We start from the raw sequence: 17,207 nt of genomic DNA on the forward strand, positions 1-17,207 counted from the left end.
TCGCCGGAGATGGTGTTTTGCCGGAATTTCTGGGTAAATTTCAAAGTGTCATAACTTCTTCATTTCTTAACCATTTTCGACGTACTATATATCAAATTGAAGGTATTGACGAGACGAACACATCCATACCTGCCTTGACCCCTAACTCGCCGTGGTTTCGCCGGAAAACCCCTCGAAAGCTCCGGCCAACTTTGACCACGATGATCCCGACGTCCAAACTTCTCCAACGAAGTACTCCGAGGCTCCTTGGGACCTCACTAAGACATCTACAAGCTTCAAAAGTCTAAAAACTAACTAGATTAATCTTGCATGAACAGTACTCGAAATCGGAATACCTCGAATCGACACGAAAACGAAGGATTTCTTACCTGAAAATGGTATGGTTGCACTCGTACGAGCTTCACGAGTCCAAAAATGCCCTTGGTTCCTTCGATCCATCAAGGTTTGGGTGATGTGTGTGTTGTCCGTACGTTTTCAGAAGGAAGAAGAAGAATGGATGGAGCTCAGGAGAGAGAGAGAGAAGAAAAAGAAAAGAGACAGAGGGAGAGGGAATCACGGGAGAGAAAGAGAGTGTGTGAGTGTGTGTGTGGTCCTACAACACTACACCACACAACACTACACGTAAATGTAACGAACTAGGGGTAAAATTGTAATTTCAAATGTACGTTTCGATATTTCCGGGACGGGATGTCACAGGTGTAGTGCCGCCAGACCCAGGGCATACATCCCAACACCACCACCCACACTATACCACATGATGAGTCCATATTATACCATATATTTTACCCTAATCTTAGTTATAATGTACTGGTTATTTTGGTAGAATTTTGATACTTTGTATTATATTTTCAATGTAGGACATTCGACTTCCTCTGAAGCAAAAAGTGATCAAATGGATGAATTTTGGAGTGATTCCAATTGGAGGATGTTCATATGTCTTTCAAGATTATTTTATCAAAATTCCATATTTTTCTACCAAGTCGTTTGACCGTGGCATTGAAATAAACGCCCAGCGCGCAGCTTTCCCAGATTGACATTTCTGGACGTTTTGGGTATTTTGAAAGTCAAGATGGTGTATTTTGAGGAAGATTCCTTCTGAGGATTTGTAGGGGACGTCTTCAGATTTAAAAAGAGACATTTTGGGACCAAATCAGAGTTGATTTAATCAGTCAAAAGTGTGATTTTTGGAGAACTCCGAATTCTAATTCAAATAGGAAACCTTTTATTTTCTGTTTTATCATTTAATTATGCTTCCTAGTTTTCTTCTAAGACCTTTTCAAGGTAGGATTTTATTTTGTAGTAGTATTAATAAGGCTTTTTAGCCGTTAGGTTAGAAGGGGGGAGAACACAATACATTGGCTTTAGAGAGCCTTGATGATTCAAGTTTATTTTCAAGGTGTTTTCTATCCATGTTTTTAATAATATTTTGTTTTATGATTATTCGTAACTAGTTTCGTTTGCTAGGGCAAGGCCACGAGCCTTAGCAAGAATATGTAGTTTCTTTTGAATTTGCTTCTGATATTATGCATGCAAGTTTTGCATTATTAATCACTGTGCTTTAAACTATCTATTTGTCTTGATGATTGGCCACCATTAGGATATTTAGAAAAGTAATTTGATGCAATTTTGGCGGAGGGTTGTCCCTGAAATTAGCGCTGGCTTCTTGTGGTTAATATTTGTAACTTCTTAGGATGTAAGACATTGCTTTTGTCTGGTTTTTCAAAAGGTTTTCACAAAACTTAATGAGTCTAGCATGTTCACATTCGATCTGGATGTTCTATGTTGGAGGTTCCAAGTGGGGCATACTTTAGGAAAGCCTAACCTTCGAAATATGCATGTGAATTGAAAGAACTATGTAGAATTGTTAAGGTGACAGCGGAACCTTAGTGCTCAAATTTATTTTCAAAACTATTTTCTTTTGTTTTATTTACTTTCTTAATTTATTTAATTGTTTTTTAATTAAATTCGTTTTTAATATTTTAGGTCGTAAAATCAACATCTTCCAAACTTTGTTTTCAAATAGTTAATTAAGATTTGGTTTTAACATAAATTATTCATTCAATCCCTGTGGAAAACTACCTTACTTGAGCTGCTATATTATGACAACCTTGTACTCTTACAAGTATTTTTAACACACGCCACTGACATCGCGTTTGGATTGCCACACGAGTCACTAAAAGGCAGTCAACTAAAGTCAACAATCTTGCCTCTAGGGTATTTTTGTCAAATCACTCTTTTAAAATTTATAAAATCGTAAAATTAGCGATGGGTTGTCACAATCTACCCACCTTAAAAAAAATTTCGTCCCCGGAATTTGAAATCAATTGTTAATAAAAAATAGTGAAAAGATAGCAAAAAAATAAATTTGTACTAAAGATATCAAGTTAGAGTGGTTGCATAAAGGAGAATGCCATTCCGTCGCGATCGGAGAGCAATAATTCCTCATTCATGCCCCCAAACTCATACCTTCCTTCTCCTTCAATACAATAGTATAATATAAGACTTTTTATAAAAACAATAAGTCAGTAGTATTTGTATATGTATAATAACCTCTCATCAAAATACATATATATAATAATGTAAAGTTAAAATAATTGTACTGAAATTAAAACTGAATATAGAATATTTTTCACTTACGCCCTTGTTGCGTCACATACTTCGAAGGTAAGTGTATAGTATCTTTGGATCAAGCCCAAACAACTATTAAATAAATAAATAAATAAAAATGCTAATTTAGACGGGCCTACTTGTTCACTTGCTTAACAATTCCAACAAATAAGTTATCGATATTACGGCCTGCAGCCCGCGATATTGACAGCTCACTATTGTCTCGATAAGCAAGCAACAAATTCCTGAGGATGCAATATTACCATCTTGCCCCTTATTAGGAAATACATATAAATTGTCTTATTAGCGCCTAGACTGCTCTCACGTACTACTCTCTTGGGCGACATCGCAATAGCTCACAATTTGCTACATCTTAAACTCGATCATTCAAATACCTGTTTGCAATACTCGTCTGTCAATCATATGTTGTGCATGAAATCTTTATGCCACGTCTCAAATGGTGTCATACTCAAGAACCGAAAGTGTAACTGCAGTTACACGCAACTCTAACAAAGATAAGTGTATACTACAATCATGCTAAAACTATAGAACAGATAAACGCAATATGTCACGAAGGTCTGGATAATTCGTTCAAACTAGCCATTAATCTGAGGATGAAGTGTGGTATCAGACAATTTTGTACTCACAGCCTTCAAGAAGACTTCCCAAAACTTGGAAGTGAAACACGTACCACGATAAAGTACGATAGTGACATGGACACCATGTAGTCCACAACGCCTTAACAAGCAGATTCATAGTGAATTTCTCTTGAATTTAATGAAAAACTATGTTGGGAAGGCTAAAAAAACACTCAAGAATTTGAGGATCAAAACAAGTCCATCAATTCTAAAATACAAGGTAACTGGAATTAATGCATGACATCTCGTTACAACAATAGCTTCTAGAGTATTCAATCACCAACAGTAAATATTCGTTTAGCAAAGTATTTGTTGGGTGATTGAGAAATTAATGGTCACAACTGCAATTCCATTGTTAATGGTTCTTCTAGACAGTTTATCGGCTTCAAAATAATACGAAGTGCAATAGGGTAGACATGTACCCAAAGTTGACTGGAATGCGTTCTGGCATAGAAGGGTGAATATGGAATCCTAGTAAGACTAGATACCGATCAAAGCGTCAGAAAATTTGATAAATTCAAGAATGAGTAACTTTTACCAAGTGGTAAAAAATGCAGTCCCTCTGGACTAATGGGAAGTGGGTTGATTTTATCAAGTCGATCTATAATCATTGAAACATCATAATAATCTCCATATGTACAAGATAGCTTGTACAGGGAGCTTATAATGATATTTTCCCATCTCTATTTGGATACAAGAAGTGATTATAACACTTGAACGATTTCTGAATGATTGTAAGTAATGCCATATCAATACTCGTGAATTCCAGTTGAAATGAGATAGCACAGTCTGAAAGTGTGCAAGGGTATATATGTCTTTTGTTGATGTAACAGTAATAACGTTTGTACAACCAGGGTAATACACAATAATGCAAGCGTAGACATTGATCTGGTTTTTCCATCATCGCTGTCAGAAATTTGGCTTATTACAAATGAAGATGTATTTGAAAAGTCTAAGGTTAGTAAAGATTTTTGACACGTTTCTCCACAAAAAAAAATGTCATCCGGTTTTCAAATGAAGATGATAACTGTTGATTTTAGGTCTTGAATATGATGGTTCATTTCGAATGGAAATAATCGTTGGAAAATATAAGTGATACTCCATCATGCTACCTTTACACAGTTGAAACATCCAAAGAACACATCATCATGGATTTTGAAATGATCAATGTCATCGAAAGGTGTAAAACAAAGGTGAGGTGAGACAATAGTTTGGTTGTTAGAAACTTTATTCATAAACAGCATTACAACTAACCTAACTTTCCTTGGTCAACTTGGAAGGAAAATGCTACAGTTGAAAACTCGCTAACAGACTGGTGATATAATCGATAAGGTTAAAGATATCTTGCATTTCACAACACTTTGTGAGAATTTCAACCTTCTTCCACTAAAACCTTTTTGGGAAAAAGAAAATAATATTTTTTACTGAGATCACGTCTCCCGAGAAAAATACCATATCTAAACAAAGCTAACATTTGAGGAATTTTGTATAAAGCTGACTGTCGAAAATTAGAGAATTTAATCTCGTTGTTGGGATAGGCAAGAAAGTCGCCTGTAAGACTACAACGAATTCGTTAGGCTACGAAAGAAAGTTTAATCCAAAAGTTGGTCGGGTAGACCATCATCAATTCAAGCTATGGATTAACGGTTTTAATCTTCACATAGATGAGTTGCTAAAATCTAGGTACAATCCTAAGTTTAAGTCTTTCGCCTTCGCGGACAGGTTTGAAGTTCTCTAGATAAAGTGTTTGGTTGGGTAAATTCCTAATCTGGAAGCTTTAGTAACTAAGTTCTCTCAAAGATGTGGGACTTGTTCGAAAAGATGCAAGGAAAGTTGGTGTAGTACGAGAAAGTGGATCAATGGTGCACTTCACTTCACCATTTGGTGTTATCCCAATTAAAATTTTAAGAAATGATGCTAGAGATATACGTCCTTGAAACGTACCATACTACTTTCTTTCTTTACGCCACGTGCTACTAGGTCTTCACAATTTTCTCAATGCTCATTTCACTCTTACTGTGGGAAAATAACTCGTGCTTCAAATTGATATTTGCTTGTGGAAGTAATCAGAAGGATGGTTCGTTGAAGTGGTTTTGGTTACCTAAGTGGAAAATATGGTTAAAACAACTACAAGTTTACTATCCTCTTACAAGGCTTTCCATTAAGTTTCCATGATTTTAATTTTTTCAACTCAGATAGCCATTGTTAATCAGTCTATCAGTTGTGCCGCTAATTAACATATTTATGACATTTTGATATTGTTCGTTACCTTGAAATTATAAACCAGCATTTTGGCATAAAGGTAGCACTCCCAGATACTGTTACCTGTGTCCGGTATCAGAAATCATACCGCTTGAATACTGGTTGACAGTTCCTAGATATTGGACAGTATTGTCAATTAGTAGCGTCACTGTAGGCTGATTACAGATTATAGCCTACTTCGGTGGATGGTTTCAGATAGATGGTAAGGAATTGGTCATTTGAGGTGGTTTCATTAATTCTAGAGAAAATACTTACTACTTGGAGGATTTCTACTGACCGTAGGTATAACAACTCGTACGCCTGTGCCTATGCTTATTCAATTGAAGAGTACAACATTGAAAGGAAATCTGAGATTAGTGTTGGTTGGAATGTCCTAAAGCCGAAAAAAGAAATTTGCTAATAATCTACTTTAGAACGGACTTAAACGGAATTTGATCTTCTTCCTGAAGATCCGGAATGATCACTAGTGCGTTAGAAAAGATTAGTGTTATCGGAAACCAAAAGTGACTATCCCCCAGATGTTCTTCTGTCGAGTGCTACCCCTTTAGCACCACATTGTCACTAAAGATGTTTCTGGAAATTTTGACGAAAGTACAACTTTGTAGGAATTCCGATAAATGGTATACTAATAGATATCGCCAAGGAATCAAAACTATTCTTGGTTTCCTAACTCGAAAGGATTGGTAATGATAATGAGATAAATGTAGTGGAATTGATTGGTAAATCTCTGGTGGCACACAAGTATCAATACATTAGCCCTACTTCAGGGCCACAAACTCGTCTGTGAATCAAGATTTTCCTTGGCAGTAAGATTCTTTGTTTAAAGTCTAAAGGTGGCCGCCAAAATGTTCTTCTAGAACGTCGATAAGTCGTCTAAAATGTCCAAAACTTAGGGAAAAGCTAACACATTTTTCATATTCGACGAGGTGGCAAGATTCGACACTTAGGTTCAGGAACTAAGAATGCTTACATCACGCATGTGATGAACGCAATACTGCCCAAACTTATGCTCTGATACCAAACTGACACACCCTGACCCGAAATGTCCACTTGGACTCCGAATAGAGCCATGCTAGACAAAACTAGGAGGATGACGAAGCCATAAAGTACAGTGATGTGGAAAGTGTGGATATATTTAAACTTAAAAGTGCCAAAATAAAAGAGTGCGCATATGAGTGGGAATGTACCCATTTCACACGTGATGCCAGAGCATAAGTAAAGTACAGTAGGGTAAAATGAGAATTATACAATTGAAGGTAATCTCCAATATTAAGATTTGCCAAGAATCCTTGTCGACTTGAAAGCTCAGCACTAAAACCTTTTAAAAAGCATAATAACCCCTCGCCGTACAAGTATAGTTTCCAAAATATACATACTATATATAGTAAGAAAATACTTACTGTAGTCTACAAAATCTCAAGAATTCAATACGACACAATATTTTGTAAGTAAGCACATGATGTCCGTAATCATATAATCTTGCATAAGCAAACATATCATATCGAGTGCTCATCAACATATGCTGACACACAAGTTCATGCAGAGTTATTTTGACATAAACAAGATTGGGTGTAACAATGATATACACTCTAGTACTACAATCTTGTGAAGATTGGCGTTATGCGCAGCACATACAAGTTCTAATTGCCTATAGCAATCTAGGACAGGACTGGCACCTACAATGAATCCAAAGTGAACATACAGTGCAATATGCATATACACGTGAAAGAATGTCCCTGGCCCGGGCGAGTACTAACATCGGTGCAACAACGATAATCAGATAACATAAACACAGTCGTGCCATAGTGATTTGATAATTCTAGTCAACATAATATTATTCATAGCCGTGAACTTAATTAAGGCATCCCGTAAAAGTTACAGTGATTTCCTAATTCTCATCATTACGTCATTTCCTATAAATGTTAATTTAATTACGGCAATATATAGAAATTTTCATTATTAGATGTATATATGGAAACTAAATAAATATATGTATATATCAACAAAAAGACCCACTCACAGATCATGTTGTCGAGTCGAACCCACCTCGTAGCATTGAAAGTCATTGCGATGCGTTTCGCCTAGAAACGAAACCATTTATGCAAAATACGTAACGTACTAAAGTATAAACGTGTTTTTGTACAAAGTATGGCTAATAAAGAAACTATTTTAAAACGGTTAAATTTCCGAAAACAGAGGGCAGATTCGGGTCCGGCACGTCGAGAAACCTAAGGAAGGACCGCAGGTTCCTCCATGTGCTGCCACAAGGTGGCTGCCCTCGCAACCACGCACCACTATGTTATGGCTTCTCACACACGCCCACGCGCCTGCGAGTTCCATAGTACTCGCTTTCTTCGTTTTGCCTAAAAATGGTTAATGCAGTCCTGTTTTCCAAAGCTATTTTCTAGCTCAAATATCCAACAAATGCAATGATCCAAAAGCCAACTAAAAGCTAGGAATGTGGGGACAGGTTTTTACTCTTTTGAAGTCGAATAATGGCCAGAATTGGCTGAGGGAATGGGCTAAATGTGGTCCATTAGTCACGGTTTCCTCTGCCAAAAAACTGGGGAATTTCTTCCCACGCGTCCAAACCGCATCCACACCTTACCAAAGCAAGTTTTAAACCCTAAGATCATTCACAGACCACAGAAAGGAATGAGGGCATGAGTTCCTAAGACTTACCAAGGCTGTGTATGACATAGTTTTGTAGAGAAAGTTTCTAAGTTCGTACAGAGGTCGAGAGTCCTCGAGTTTGGGGTTCCTGCACATTTATGTCCTTATTTCAAGGCCTGAAAATGTGTGATGGTGGTCAGAGAACTTGTGAGTAACGATGATGGTGTGTGTAGTTTCTCTGAGCTTGTAGGGATAGATGGTCGAGAAGAGGTAAATGGTGGTGGATTAAGTGGCAGAAAGGAAAAATATGGTGAAGGTTTCGCCTTGCCGTCATGCTAAGTGATGGCTTACCTCCTGGCCGTTCAATTATGTAGACGGAAGAGAGAGCTGAGGGAGAAAGAAGAGTTTGGAGATGAGAGAAAGCTGAGGGGGTTAAAGGGAAATGTGAGGTGGTAGTCATCGAGTAAAGGAAGTGTATGAAAGATAAGTTGTTGTAGACATGTAATCGAGCCAAGTTGTAAATTACTTCTGAATTCCTACCTGAAAACCGAGTGAAACGAACGAATAACTTAACTGTAAAGACTTTATAACAATTAGATAGTCATCGGCTAGTGAGGTAGGTTGACCTGCTTAAGTCTTCGCGTCTTGATATAGTAAAAGGTCACGCATGGTACTTCCTCAAGTTGTAGACATTCCATTGCTTCTCAATCTCTTTGTTGTTCATGGTGGCAAGGGTGTAATTACCTTTACCGCATACTTTGCTGATCTTGTACAGACCTTCGCAGACGGGATTAATCTTTTTGAGGCCTTCTCTACGGGAAGTGATGAAGGTTTTTCTTAGGACTAGATCACCGGGTTGGAATTGCCAGATCTTGGCCCTTTTATTGTAGCTGGAGAAGACCTGTTGCTGGTAGGCTGGGATGTGAGTGATGGTATGCTCGCGTTTCTCCTCTGCCAAATCTAAACTTGTGGCCATCTCCTTACTATTCTGTTAAATGCTTGGGACTAGAGTACTGATGCTTGGCAGGATAATGTTGGGATGAATGATTGCTTCCGAACCAAATGCCAAAGAGAAAAGAGTCTCACCAATTGCTCGTCTTTTGGTGGTGCGATATGCCCATAGACATCCGGGGATTTCATCTAGCCATTTTCTCTTCTTGTTAGTGAGGGATTTCTTGAGGCAGTCGAGGATCGTCCTGTTGGATGCTTCAGCCTGCCCATTGCCTTGAGGATATCTCAAAGTGAACATATGTTGCTTGATGCCACATTTTTGGAAGAACTTCACCAAATCTTTGCCCACAAATTACGGGCTGTTATTGGTAACGATGGACTGAAGGATGCCAAATTGGCAAATGATGTTCCTCCATATGAAGCGCTATATGTCCCTTTGAGTCATGGTCATCATGGGCTCTGCTTCTACCTATTTGGTAAAGTAGTCAGTTGCCACGATCATCATGCATCTACCCCTAGTAGCAGGCGGCATAGGTCCTACCAGGTCGATTATCCATTGCATGAACGACCAAGGTCTCATCTGCGGGTGTAGCTCACTAGCAAGCAGTGCTGGTATTGGCTTGTAGCATTGGTAGTGATCGTATTTTTGTACTAACTCCTTAGCATCTTGGTGCATGGTAGGCCAGTAGTAGCTTGCGTTAAAAGCCTTTTGTGCTAAGGATCGGCCTTCAGAGTGGTTTCCACAAACGCCTTCATGGATTAAGCTTATAACCTTTAAGTCATTGGGAGGCGTTAGACAACGGAGATATGGTCCGGTGTAAGATCTTCGGATGAGAGTGTAAGTCTGAAATGTCTTAAGCTGCTTGTGTACCTTTTCTAGGTATTGCGCCATCCTAGGATGTTTTGCCCTGTATTCCCCAGTAGTCTGGTTGGTGATTAGCTGGGAATTTGAATGAATTACGAGCTTCTTCACCACCAAGTCTTTTGCCATTCGAAGGCCTACTAGTAGGGCCTCGTACTCTGCTTCGTTGTTGGAGGCTTTGAAGCTTAGAATGATCTCCTGCTCGAGTACTGAATCGTCTGGGGTGACGAGGACCACGCCTGCTCCCGAGCCTTTGTAATTGGATGCGCTATCGACATGCAAATGCCAGAAGTCACCGTCGGATGGAGCAGGCGTGGCTAAGGTATGCTTAGCTACTTTCGGGGTGTCATTGGGCCACTCTGTTACGTCGCCTAGGCTAGGTGTGAATTTCGCTATGAAGTCCGCCAAGGCTTAGGCTCTTATCGCCGTGCAGGGTCGAAAAACTAAACCGTATTGGCCAAGTTCCAACGCCCACTTCATTACTCGTTGAGAAGCGTCCAACCATGTAGGATTGATTGTAGAGGATACTAAGTTATGACAATGACTATATGAGCTTGAAAGTATGGTCTGAGCTTCCGAGCCTTAACAACTAGTGCCAAAATTATTTTTTCGATCTTTGGATATCTTGTTTCTGCATCGAGAAGAACTTTAGAAGTGTAGAATACTGGCAGTTGGGCCCCCAGCTCTTCTCGTATTAGGGCAGAGCTCACTGCTACTTTGGAGATTACCAGGTAAATGTATAAGTCTTGCGCTGCTTCCGGCTTGGATAGTAAGGGAAGTGATGTAAGATACTTCTTCATGTTTTGGAAAGCTCTTTCGCACTCTTCATCCCATTTGTTTCATTATGCCCTCTTGATGGCCTTGAAAAAGGGTTTGCATTGATCAGTGAACCATGAAAAAAAATGATTGAATGTAGTTTCTCGTCCAGTCAAGCTTGGATCTCCTTCAAGGTAATGGGAGCTTTCATCTCTAGGATCACTCAAATTTTCTTGGGATGTGCTTTGATTCCTCGTTGGGTTACTAGATACCCTAAAAATCTACCTAAAGATACTCCGAATGTGCATTTGGTGGGGTTGAGTTTCATCTTGTACTTTATGAGGATGTTGAAAGTTTCCGACAGGTTGTCGATGTGGTATGGCCGCTGCTTGCCTTTCACCATGATGTCATCGACATAGACTTCCATGGTTACCTTAATTTGCTTCTTGAACATCATGTTTACTAACCTTTGGTATGTGGCTCCCGCAGTCTTGAGGCCAAAGGGCATGGCTTTGTAACAGTAGGTCCCTCGCTCGATCACGAACGCGGTTTTCTCCTCATCGGGCTCATACATGGCTATTTGGTTGTAACCGGAATATGCATCCAAAAAGCTAAGCAGCTGGTTCCCTGAAGTTGAATCTACTAGTAGATCAATTCGGGGAAGCGGATAAGGATCTTTTGGGCATGCTTTGTTGAGGTCGGTGTAGTTTATGCAAACCCTCTATTTACCCTTCTCTTTCTTCACGACTAGCACGACGTTGGCAAGCCATGCTGAGTGTGCTACATTTTTTTATGAATCTGACCTCTAGTAGCTTGTCAATTTCCACCTCAATGATTGCTACTCTCTCGGGTATGAAATGTTTTCTCTTTTAGATCACTAGTTTGGTAGCGAAGTTGGAAGGTGACCATGCAAAAACATCTCAATTTTCCCTAAGGAAAGTCATGAGTTCTTCCTTCTCGGCTGGGCTTAGACGTGAGTCGATTCTAGCCTTCTTTTCCGACTGATAGGGGTCAAGAATGATGTCTTCAGCATCCTTATCGGGTTTCCATCCTATCTCACTTGCTTGGGTGCTATCTTTTTAACCCGATTGCTATAATTACTATTTGATAGCTTCTTTAACCCCTTGGACCTCGGTAGCCTCTATGGGGATAAAGGTGTTATTCTTTGATTCTTTCAACACTTGCACAGTGCATCATCAAGATGCAGCCTAGTCAAATTTGATCTCTCCAACTCCTCATCTCGGGATGCGAAAATCAAATATTTTGATACTTGACGGAAGTGACGGCATCCAGCTTGATCAACCAAGGTCTCCCAAGAATCCCATTATAGGGAGATGGGTTGCTTACGATCATTAACTTCTACTTTGAGACAATTGGTGGTGTTTCCACGTCAAGTGTGATGGGACCAATGGCAGTTGAGGTGTGCCCGTTGAATCTAGTAAGTACCTCCACTCGGCGGATGATTGTGCTTTGCAGGCCCATTTTTTGAATGATTGAAAGTTGAAGTAGGTTGACTACACTTCCATTGTTAACCATCATTCTGTCAACTATGGTATGGGCCAGTTGGACATATACTACTAGTGCATCGTTATGTGGAAAATCAACACATTCTGCATCCTACTCGATGAAGCCACTGATGGATTCGGGTTGGGTGTTGACTGCTTGGACTTGTGAGACTAGTAAACCTGCTGGATCTTCATCTTTTTGGAGTAGTTGGTGGCCCCCAAGTGCTCGGATTCGATGATGCCATTGATTTGAATCGTCTTGGTTGACGGCTCCTCATCATCGTTTGCATTCCTTCTAGGCTGCACAGCTCGCTTATCCAAGTATCTATCGGCCTTGCCTTCTTTCACGAGTTTCTCTAGGTAGTTCTTCCAAGTGTAGTAGTTGTCGATTGTGTGACCTAGGCCTCGGTGGAATGCGTAGTATTTGGTGTGATCCAACTTGGAAGTATCTTCCTTTGATTGTTTCGATAGCTTGAACCATGACTCATTCTTGATGTTGCGAAGGATTTAGTGGAACGGAATTGAGAACTTAAAGTTGTTCTTGGTTGTCATGCCTTCTTTGGTCGTGGGTCGGTCCCTACGTTTGACTTTCTGCCTGTTTTTGCTGGACTGCTTCATATCCTTCTTCTTTTGAGCCATTGCCGACTCTTTTTTAGGTTGCTTGGGTGCCTTATCTACTCGTCGAGCCTTATCCCAAAGTGCATGCTTCTCTGCCAGAGCGAAAGAGTCCGCTAGAGTTAGATCTTCTTTCATAATCATTTCTCCGAACAGTGGGTGATTTGCTGGAAGTCATTTTTGGAAGGCTGTGCTTGTTATCGAGTCATCGCATCCAATGATCTTGACCTTTTCTGCTTTGAACCTCTTCACGTAGTCTCGAAGCGACTCCTTTGGGTTCTTCTTCACGTTGACAAGTGGTTGGACTTTTTCTTGATCGAGCGGTAAGATGAGTATTCTTTGGTGAAAACCAAGGAAAAATCATCAAAATTCCGAATGGATCGTGGTAGCAAGATGTGAAACCAATCTTGTGCTTCTCATTGTAAGATGATGGCGAAGATTTTGCACATACGGGCATCGTTGCTCCAATAAAGGATCATTGTGCTTCGGTAGTGCTTCAAGTGCTTCTTCGGATCTTCATCTCCTTTAAAAGATGTGAAGTGTGGCGTACTAAACTGGCGTGGAGGCTCTGCCTGCTTGATCTTGTCCGTGAAGGGTTACCTGCACATGTTAGTCATGTTTCGTCGTAGTGCTTCATCGGCCCTTTCGTTGCATTAGAGATCACGCAATCGCTTGTTGAGGTGCCTCTTTACCTCTTCCTTAATTTGTCTTTATTGAGGTAGCAAAGCTCTTAGTTGCCTCTGATCTTGACCTACCGGTCTAAGTTGCTTTTCTATGTTGTTAGTCGGTCTATGCCGCGACGGCGGTGCATGTGGTCCATTCCTGGTAGGCGAGGAAATTCTTCGCAGGCTGCTGGTTGAACTTGAGTCGGACTAAGTGACTGCATCTCTCCGTCCGTCGTGCTACCTACTTTGATGTGATGTGGATAATGCTTCATGTGGGCCTAGCCGCGAATGAATGCTTTGCCTAGAAGGTTGCTCATGTTGATTATCAAAGTGTGGCCCTAACCGTGTATGTATGCTTATCCGTTGGCCTAGTCCAGAGTGCATGCTAATTCCCGCGCTAAGACGAGAGTATACGCTATCTCGGGGGTCTAATCTGGAGTGTACGCTGCCCAAACGCTAGGTTCGTTATTGGTTGAGTGGCTGCTTAACAGGACGTTGCTGGAGAGGTTCTTCGTCTGCCCTTGTCCTCCTTTGGGACACCTCGTATGGGGCTCGTTGGATCTCAATGTGTTGCAAGAGTAAATTCACCAAGGTTGTCTATTGTGCAAGGGCGCTCGTCAACTCTGTGACTTGTTGGGGCAAATGTTGTTCGCCATTTGGATTGGAAGAGCTTGGAAGGAATGCACCTCTTTGAGCAGTGGAAGGGTAGTAGACTCTGGGCGCGAGATTTGAGTTGGCAATGTCAAATCTGCAAAGAAATGTGGTGAAAATGCCCTCAGCTCGATGGTATGTCAGGATGGTTGAGATAATCTTGGGCTGACTTGGGGCTGCTTTGGAAACCACGGGAGCAGGCTAGGTCGTATGAGTAGGCTGGGCCACGGGAGTGGGCTACTCGGAGTGTGGTGCATACAAGTGCGAGGCTTGGGCTTGACTCGGCAATGCATTGGGCTCGTGTTGGATTTGGAAGGCACGGGCTAATTTACCTTGGGCTTGGAATGACACGGCTTGGGCCGTGGGCTTTGGATGGCACATCAAGCTTGGATTACACGGCTTGGGCCGTGGTGGTGGTACCATGGACCTCACCGTAGGTGGCTACCCCGGTGGCCACCACAGTGGTTGCCATGGTGGAGCCTTGTGGTGGTGGTGCCGCTCCACTTATTGTCATGTTTAGCCTCGTGGATCGCCATGATCCCATCTCTTGAACATTGGAATTTTCGTTCGTTGAAGTTTCCAAATTTCTTTTCATTGTACTTTTCTTTTAGGTTTTACCAAAGAATTTTTGCAAATAAAAAAATTCTAAAAATAAGAACGTACGAAAAATCTACAAATGGACAAGAAAATAGAAAACCTTGGATGCGAGAGTCTTCTAAGATTATGGGACTCAACTCTCAATAAAAGCACCAATTTGTGGGTTAGGTTCTTGATTTTGTGATTAATTAGCTAATTGATGGGATGATTAATTGGCTAATTAATATAATAAAAGAGAAAGGATTTGGGGGTTACCTTGTGGAGAAAATATGATAAGGATGAATGATATAGGTTGTAAATAAATACCTATTTGGACACTTTTGACTTGATTGAGGGATGATTGTCCACTGCTTGTGTGTAAGAACTCCGGTGTGCCTCAAGGGTAATTTTATCATTTTTTATCCAAAAATTCACGTGTCGCCTCTTAATTATTTTTGGCTTTACAATATTCTCAGTTGGTACTACGATTTTTGTCATAGGTTTCGGTTTTCATCTTCTTTTTGGTTACACAGTCCATACAGGAAGAATTAGAACTGGGACCTCGAGCGCTAGGAAGAAGAGTACTCACTTAACCAACTTATCATGAACGCACGAAATACATACAATTCAGATCCAACAACCAATAAACTAGCAAAGGCAGTAAATACAAGCACAGGGCCAATGTGTGGTGCAAATAAGGCCCAACAGAAGTTTTAACTTCCACCTGACCTATTCATTTACCATAATCCCCAAACTCAAACACAACTTCAATACTCCTCCCTTCCCTATATCTCTGTAGAGAGAGGATACAAATCTAGAGAGAGAAAGAGACCAGACCAAACCAGAAATGGAGGATGAAATCTACAACTTCATCAAGGTATGTTTCCTAGCCAACATATCTCTGTGTTATTGTTTCTACATATCATCCAGAATCCCAAAGGGCATCCTCAGGCTCATCTCTCTCCTCCCCATCCTCTACCTCTTCATCCTCCTCCCCTTAAACCTCCATTCCTTCCACCTTGGTGGGCCCACCACCTTCTTCCTCGTCTGGCTTGCCACCTTCAAGCTCCTCCTCTTCTCCTTTGATCATGGCCCTCTATCTTCTCCACCCCCACTAACCCTCTTCCAATTTATCTCCCTAGCTATCCTCCCAATCAAAATCAAGCAAAACCCACCTCAAAAATCACCGCCGAATCAAAACCCAGATCACATAATCCCCCCAAATCCCACAAAATCTGAGAACCCAAGTTATCCAATTGGTAAAAAGTCAATTCTGTTTGCTGTAAAAGCCTTGCTTTTGGCTTTGGTAGTTGGATCATATGACTATAGGCAACATTTACACCCATATGTTATATTGGTTTTGTACTGCTGCCACCTGTACCTGGGGCTAGAAATTTTGCTACCCCTGTTTGCGACCCCGGCTCGAGCCGTTTTTGGATTTGAGCTCGAGCCGCATTCCAACGAGCCTTACCTTTCCACTTCGCTTCAAGACTTTTGGGGCTGTAGATGGAACCTCATGGTCACAAACATTTTACGACCCACTACGTACTACCCGGTACGCAATATTTTCACGCGTGTAGTTGGGTCTCGATTGGCCCGATTTCTCGCTATGATGTCCACTTTTGCAGTCTCAGGTCTAATGCACGAAGTGATTTATTACTATCTGGCACGTGTGTCTCCGACGTGGGAGGTGACATGGTTCTTTGTGCTGCATGGGGTGTGTGTGGCAATCGAAGTGGAGGTCAAGAAGGCAGTGGCCGACAGGTGTCGGTTAAAACCGGTGATTTCGGGGCCGTTGACGTTGTTGTTCTTGGCTGTGACGGCCAATTGGCTGTTCTTCCCTCAGCTGCTTAGAAATGGCGTGGATGTGAAAGCTATAAATGAGTATCCAGTTATGGTGGATTTTGTCAAGTCCCACCTGCCCTTAAACTTTTATTGGTGGAAAAGTTAGTTGATACACGAATAATTTGTTGGTTACTTTGATGAAAGACCCATTGCTTCAACTTGTTTGTGTTTTTTAACGAAAGTACGATCATAAATCTTCTCTCTTTTAATTTGTCGTATGAGATATGAATTCAGAAGTTCCTTTGAAAAAGCAAGTTCAAGTGTACGAAATGACACTATAAATCTACTGTTGTATACAACAATCGCTTCATAGTTTTGAGCCAAGCTCGTATTGATGGACAAATTTGTTGTTTTATTTATATTCTATTGTGAACCTTGTGCTTAATTATGATTAAATGAATATGGTGTTTGAACTAATGACCATTTGAAAGTATAATCACCCGATTCACCCCAGATGCATATCCGTTGCACATTGCAACATAAACTCTTCCAACCGAGGCCCATTAAAGCATCACAAGGGCCAAGGCAATGGAGACAGAAATCATATGAGAAGAGCCAAAGAAAAGTTGAGAGAGAGAGAGAGAGAGAGAGAGAGAGAGAGAGAGAGAGTTGAAACGGTGATGAAAAAGAACGGAGGTCAGGTCTTCTTCCAAGGCGAAAT

General features: G+C 40.8%; 1 long non-coding RNA gene and 1 pseudogene across 2 annotated transcripts; one reads left to right on the forward strand and one right to left on the reverse strand.

Moving 5' to 3' along the window:
* Positions 1-515, reverse strand: LOC148693133 (uncharacterized). Its single transcript, XR_015952932.1, has 3 exons — positions 369-515; positions 130-273; positions 1-29 (listed from the first exon to the last, which is right to left on the reverse strand). It is a non-coding gene; the product is annotated as an uncharacterized LOC148693133 (long non-coding RNA).
* Positions 516-15,249: 14,734 nt separating this feature from the next.
* LOC137743499 (long-chain-alcohol O-fatty-acyltransferase pseudogene) lies at positions 15,250-16,858 on the forward strand (annotated as a pseudogene). The gene has a single exon (XR_015952930.1). The product of XR_015952930.1 is annotated as a long-chain-alcohol O-fatty-acyltransferase pseudogene (transcript).
* Positions 16,859-17,207: the final 349 nt, after the last annotated feature.

The sequence above is a fragment of the Pyrus communis genome, chromosome 11, assembly GCF_041283825.1.
Source record: "Pyrus communis isolate YQ-2024b chromosome 11, ASM4128382v1, whole genome shotgun sequence".
Classification (NCBI taxonomy): domain Eukaryota; kingdom Viridiplantae; phylum Streptophyta; class Magnoliopsida; order Rosales; family Rosaceae; genus Pyrus; species Pyrus communis.